Source organism: Stenella coeruleoalba (genome assembly GCF_951394435.1).
Source record: "Stenella coeruleoalba genome assembly, chromosome: 20".
In the NCBI taxonomy this organism is placed as follows: Eukaryota; Metazoa; Chordata; class Mammalia; order Artiodactyla; family Delphinidae; genus Stenella; species Stenella coeruleoalba.
In genome coordinates this window covers 48,576,699-48,582,611 of record NC_137166.1, presented here as the reverse complement: position 1 = coordinate 48,582,611, position 5,913 = coordinate 48,576,699, and positions in this window count along the sequence as shown.

The window sequence follows — 5,913 nt, the reverse complement described above, 5'->3', positions numbered from 1 at the left end:
TCTAGTCAGTACCCTACTTATTTCCATTTTGCAGTTCCATTTGATTGGCTTTTGTTTCATCCCACCACGTTCCATTTCTTCTCATTCTGTATATTTCTTTTCCATTCACTTCATTTTCTTTCCATTTCCTTCTTTCTCATCTCTTCATTTCCCCTTCCTCATCCCTTCCCTTTCCATTCAATTCTGTTTCATTGTTTTCTATTTCCTTTCATTGCACTCTCTTCCCTTCAATTTCTACTTTTTAGAAAAAATTATCTTACTGAAGTATAGTTGATTTACAATGTTGTGCTAGTTTCTGGTGTACAGCAAAGTGCTTCAGTTATACATATATATAATAGTTTGCATCTGCTAATCCCAAGCTCCCAATCCACCCCCACCCTTCTATTTCTTGTTCATTCCTCTTTAATCCATCTCACTCTGTTGTATCACATTCCATTCTGCTCCATTACCTGTCAGATGAACCATTCTCAAAAGATGTGAATGTCTATATATCTTAGGGTTTTTTTAAATAAGAAAGACAAACCCCTTGAAAGTAGTTCGGATTAATTAAAGTGTGGATTAATTGAGAGAACAGTGGGGAATCTCAGATAACTCAGTGTCAGAAATAGCTTGTGGGCCTCATGGGGACTGGAATCAGGAAGTTTCTCTCTCTTATGGTTGCTCATTTTTGCGGATCAATGAATTTGTTCCATCGTCTTTGGTCCAGATTTAATTCCTATGCAAGCTTCCTGGTCACTACTCCTGTATAACTTCAGATTATATATGACAACATCCTCTACTACTGCTTAAAGTTTTCTAGGTTCACAGTTTTCAGAGGAGAAGCACACTTACTCCAGCCGTTGGACGGATTGTGCTGACAGTTGTCAGCTCTCCGATTAGCTGTGAACTGGTACAAACATAGCCTTCTAGGTCCCTCTCTTCATCAGGGTCTGGGGAAAGGAGTCGCATTTGTTTCCTTTTATCAGTAGAACAAAAGCTCTTCCTGGACATCTCACCCAGTGCACTTCCTCTTGTATCTCCTTGGGTCAGAATGCTGTCACATGGTATTTCTTCTTGCAAGGAAGGCTGAGAAAATGAGATGTTATCCTTCCCAGTCTCTTCAATAGAAGCAGGCAAGGGAGGAGATATGGGGAAGAGTGTCAGGTCAGCCCCCTCAGTGTCTGCTAGATTCTGAAGGGATGAGAAGGGGCAAACAATGCAAAGCGTCTGGAGTAGAACATTCTGAGTCGAGGGGCATCAGGTGAAAAGGACCTGAAGTGAATGTCTTTGTTATCTGTTGCTGTATAACAGATTACCACAGACTTAGTGGCTTAAAATAACACACATTTATTATATCACAGCTTCCGGGGTCAGGAGTCTAGGCACTGCTTAGATGGGTCTTCTGCAAGGCTGAAATAAAGGTGTTGGCCAAGTCTCAGGTCTCATCTGAGGCTTGACTGGGGAAGGATCCACATCCAAGCTCATATGGTTATTGGAAGCATTCAGTTCCTTGCAGGCTGTCATAAAGAGGGCCTCAGTTTCTTACTGGCTGTCAGCTGGAGGTTGTGCTTTGCCAAGTAGCCCTCTCTGTAGGCAGCTCACAACATCGCATCTTGCTTCTTCAAAGCCATGACACATGTCATGCTCTTATAGAACAGAATCACATACATGTAAGCATGTACATCCTGTCACCTTTGCCGTATTCCAATGGGTAGATGCAAGTCACAGGTCTTGCGTTCAAGGGGAAGATTATGTAAGGGCATGAATACCAGAAGGTGAGTATAATGGGGGTCACCTTAGAGTCTGTCCTCCACAGTGGGGGAGCATGCGCCATTCCAGGAATGGAGAGGTGGCAGCACGACTGACGTACAATGAGAAAGGAGGAAGACCTTCAGAATTTTCAAGGATGAGGGAGGAGAATGCCAGAAAGTTTGGGTTCCTACAGCAAGTAGCCCAGGAAAGCCCACCTAGAAATGGAACTTACCTTTTCTCTTTGTGTAATAGGTGCTTGTGAATCCAGAACACGACATGTACTGCCAAATCAACCCCTTCATCTAACAGAAGCAGAGATCTTTTCCCCAGAAATCCTAGAGAAGCCATGCTTAATCACACATTCAACGACATTTATTGCGTACATATTATATTCCAGCCATTCTCTTTGTAAACCTGGTGACATTCTATTTCAATGTGTTTTTCGGGCTCTGGACCCTAGATCCCACCAAATCTTAAGCTTTTGACTCATGTTTCTTTAAAAGCAATGGAAACAAGGCAAAAGCAGCCTAGAATTAGAGGGCCAAGTTCTGATACCCAGAAGCAGGGGATGCCATAGTATTCGCTGCATCCCAAACATGGGCAAAGACTACTGATGGACACAGCAACCAAGGGAGAAGTGTGAGTCTGAGTCAGCCGGAGTAGAGCATGGGATGTATGCATGGGTCAGACGAGCAGTGTCTTTTCAAATCGTGGTAGAGGATAAGGAACAAGGAGCTATTAAGAGATGACAAGAAAAAACATAGAGTGAAGCATGGGAATGAGGCACCTGGGGAGGCGTAGACGTGAGATGCTTAGAATCCTGAGGGACTCAAGGATGGAGATGTGAGAATGAGATTTGCTAGAGGTAAAGAGGAGTCAAGGATGACCCCCAGGTTTCTGGCCAGAGCAACTGGATGGCTGGCAGACCACTTTCTGAAGGAACAGTGGGAGAGGAACAAATTTGGGATAGAGAGGGGAAATCAAGAATTTGACTTGACATGTCAAGGATCGGTTGGAGAGTCAAGCAGGTAAACGTTCATAAAAGTCTAGATAGAGCAGGGCTTGTCACTGGGATTTGAAGTTATGGGGCTAGATGAGATCTTGTGTCGGGGGTCCCCGGGACCACCCTCAGGCTCAATGATTTGCTAAAAGGATTCAGAGGACCTGGAAGTTGTCATACTCGTTGTTATGGCTTATTACAGCAAAAGGACAGAGAGTAAAATCAGCAAAGGGAAAAGGTGTAGATGAAGTGGAGTCTGGAGGAAACCATGCATAAGCTTCCAAGGGTCCTTTCTCTGTGGAGTCACGTGGGGATTCCCGCGATATGTGACAACATGTGTGAAGTGTTGCCAACCAGGAAGGCTCACCCTGAATGTAAATGTCCACGGTTTTTACAGGGGGTCAGTCACTGAAGCTCCCGACCCCCAGAAGGAAAGCAGGTGTGTTCACTATAGATGACATTGTATAACTATCTGGACAAACCGGTACAGGCACGCAAATACACTTCTACCAGATAGAAAGTTATAAAAGCTCAGTTCCCGGAAGCTGACCAAGAACTAGTCCTTTGAAACAGGCCTTTTGGGGGGAATGTGCAGGGTTTGAGCAACTCAGGCCTGCTGAGTTAACCCTTGCCCCTACAGATCCCAAAGAGACTAGATAACACAGAGAAGAGTAGGGGCTGACGACCAGTAAGCACTGGTCCCTCCAACATTTATAGTTTGAGGTAGAGGATTGAGCAAAGGAAAAGGACTGTCCTTTTTTTTTTTTTCCTGCCGAAGACTTCTTCCCAGCTTTCCTCCCGAATATCCTAAGGACAGGTCACAGTCTCCCTCTCCCTTATCTTTATCTTTAAAGCAAATGAACTTACAACCTCCTTGCTCTTCAATAGATGTTGAGTCCTCACCCAACTCCTTGCCAGTAGAACCTCAGTATGAAACTTGGGTCTCAGCCAATTGCCAAACAACTGAGAGAGAAATCTCTGTGTTAGTTGGGCATCTTTGTAGAAGGAGTTCCTGTTCCACGGTAGTGGCTGTTCCAAAGTCCCTATAATATTCAGGTTAGGTCAGGGATTTGGGTGCTCCTGGCAGTAAACATTACCATTTGTTCATTTTGAAAGAAAAAAAAAAAGACCAAACAAAAGACAAAGTCAGTTTTAAGTTATAAATTACTAATGCTTTAATGTCTGAATATCTTGAAGTAAACACACACACACAAACAAGTGAACAGAAGAGAAGGAAGATGAGCTAACACTCAAAGCACCCCATCGTGATTTTGTCCTATTTGTATTGAATCTGTAGATCATTCTGCAAAATTTGACACCTTTACAACACAACCATTGTAATGTGGCATCTGTACATCTTTTATCTCTCTCAGTAGGGTTCTGAAGGTTTCTTCTAATGTCTCTATACACCTTACTAAATTTATTTGTAAGACTTTTTTTTTGCTTCTATTATGAATAAATGTGACCCTTTCTCTGTCTTGTTTGCAAACTTAGCATTGCTTGTGTAGAGGAAAGATATTGATGTGTAGGCAAGGGGCAAAATAATGTAAAAGTTAAGAGCATGGACTCCAGAGTCAGACTTCCTGAACTCAAATACCAGCTCTGCCCTTACAATACAATCAAAGGTAATGTACTTAATATTATTGGGCTTCAGCTTCATCTTCTGTAAAAGGGAATATCTGGTTTAAAATACTGTTAAGGAAGAGATGAAAGTATTATCTGTAGATGACTGTCTCACTAAAGAAGCCAGGAGAATCAAATGGAATACTGTAAGAATTCGTAACATTTCAGTAGGTTAACCAGATACAAAATAAATATTGTTTTTAAAAAATCAACCACAATAACCAATTATAAGAAACTTTGGGGTAGAGATTACATTTCAAACAGCAATAATTTTTTGTTGTTAAAAGTCAGATTCACGTGAGGAAAACTACAGGAGTTCTTTGACAGCGTTAAATGAAAAAGCTTAAAAATACCCTGTTTTCATATAGCAGGGCTCCAGTTTTTAGCCTCCTCCCTGATGGGGTGGAAAGAACCATCACAATTTCCTCACAGGGTGATTGTGCTGGTTAACGCGATGATAAGATGTTAAAGTGTTTAACGGGGGACCAGGAACCTTTATTCAAAACAAAATATTTGTTGAGCAGCTATTATGTGCCAGATATCTTAGGTGCTGGGGATACAGCAGTGATCAAAATAGATATAAATCCTTTCCCTTATGGAGCGCACGGTCTCGTGGTGAAGGCAGATAGACAACAGACCAAAAACAAAACAAAACCAACAACAACAAAACACCTAAAATATATTCTACGTTAGTGAAAAGTCCTTTAGGGAAAAAGTAACGGTGCGGGGAGGAGGGAGTACGTGGGGAGTGCAGAGTGGGTTTGCAAGTTTACAGTGGTTGGTGGGGGAAATGCCTCAAGAGGTGCCATTCGCCTAACGACCAGACGGTGGGGGAATCCTCAGAGGAAGAGCTTGCCAGGCAGCATGGCTAAGGTCCTGAAGTGGGAGCCTGCTGGAGTTGTTGGAGAAAGTGTAAAGGCCAGCGTGACTGGAACTGAGCCAGGAAAACGCTCAGGAGATGAAGAGAAAAGAGGAGGGGTGGGGAACAGATCCTTAAGTCCTTACAGGTAGGGGGAAAAAAACCCTCAATTTAAAAAAAAAAAAAAGGATTCTTACTATTTTACTATTATTGACTACAAAAACATTTCAGACTCTTGAAGGGCTTGACAGGAGCTCCCTGGACTGTATAACGGGTTTGTAGCAACTATCTTTGCCCACAAGGACCAAAGGAGATGGTGGGCGCAAAGCGCTTGACAAAGGCAGCAGGCGCCCAGGAGGGTCCCCGCCGTTTCCCTCCGGATCCCGTTTTCACTGTCACTCCTGGACGTCAAGCCGAGCCCAGGGCCGGCCTTTCCCAAGCCAGCCACTCCCCACGCATCGGTGTCTTGGCCTCGGCCTCCGATCTGGCTTCTCGTCTCGGCGCCGCGCAAAAACTCGGACATGCACACTCTCAGACCCCAGTCGGACCCCAACCCTAACTCTCTCTTCCTGTGTTGCCGCGTCCGGGTGTCCACCTTCCCTGAGGAGCTGGAACCCCGCCCGCGCCGTCGAGCCTTCTGGGAATTGTAGTCCAGACTCGCCGAGCCCAAACGTACTTCCGGGTTCGGCCAGAAGCGCAG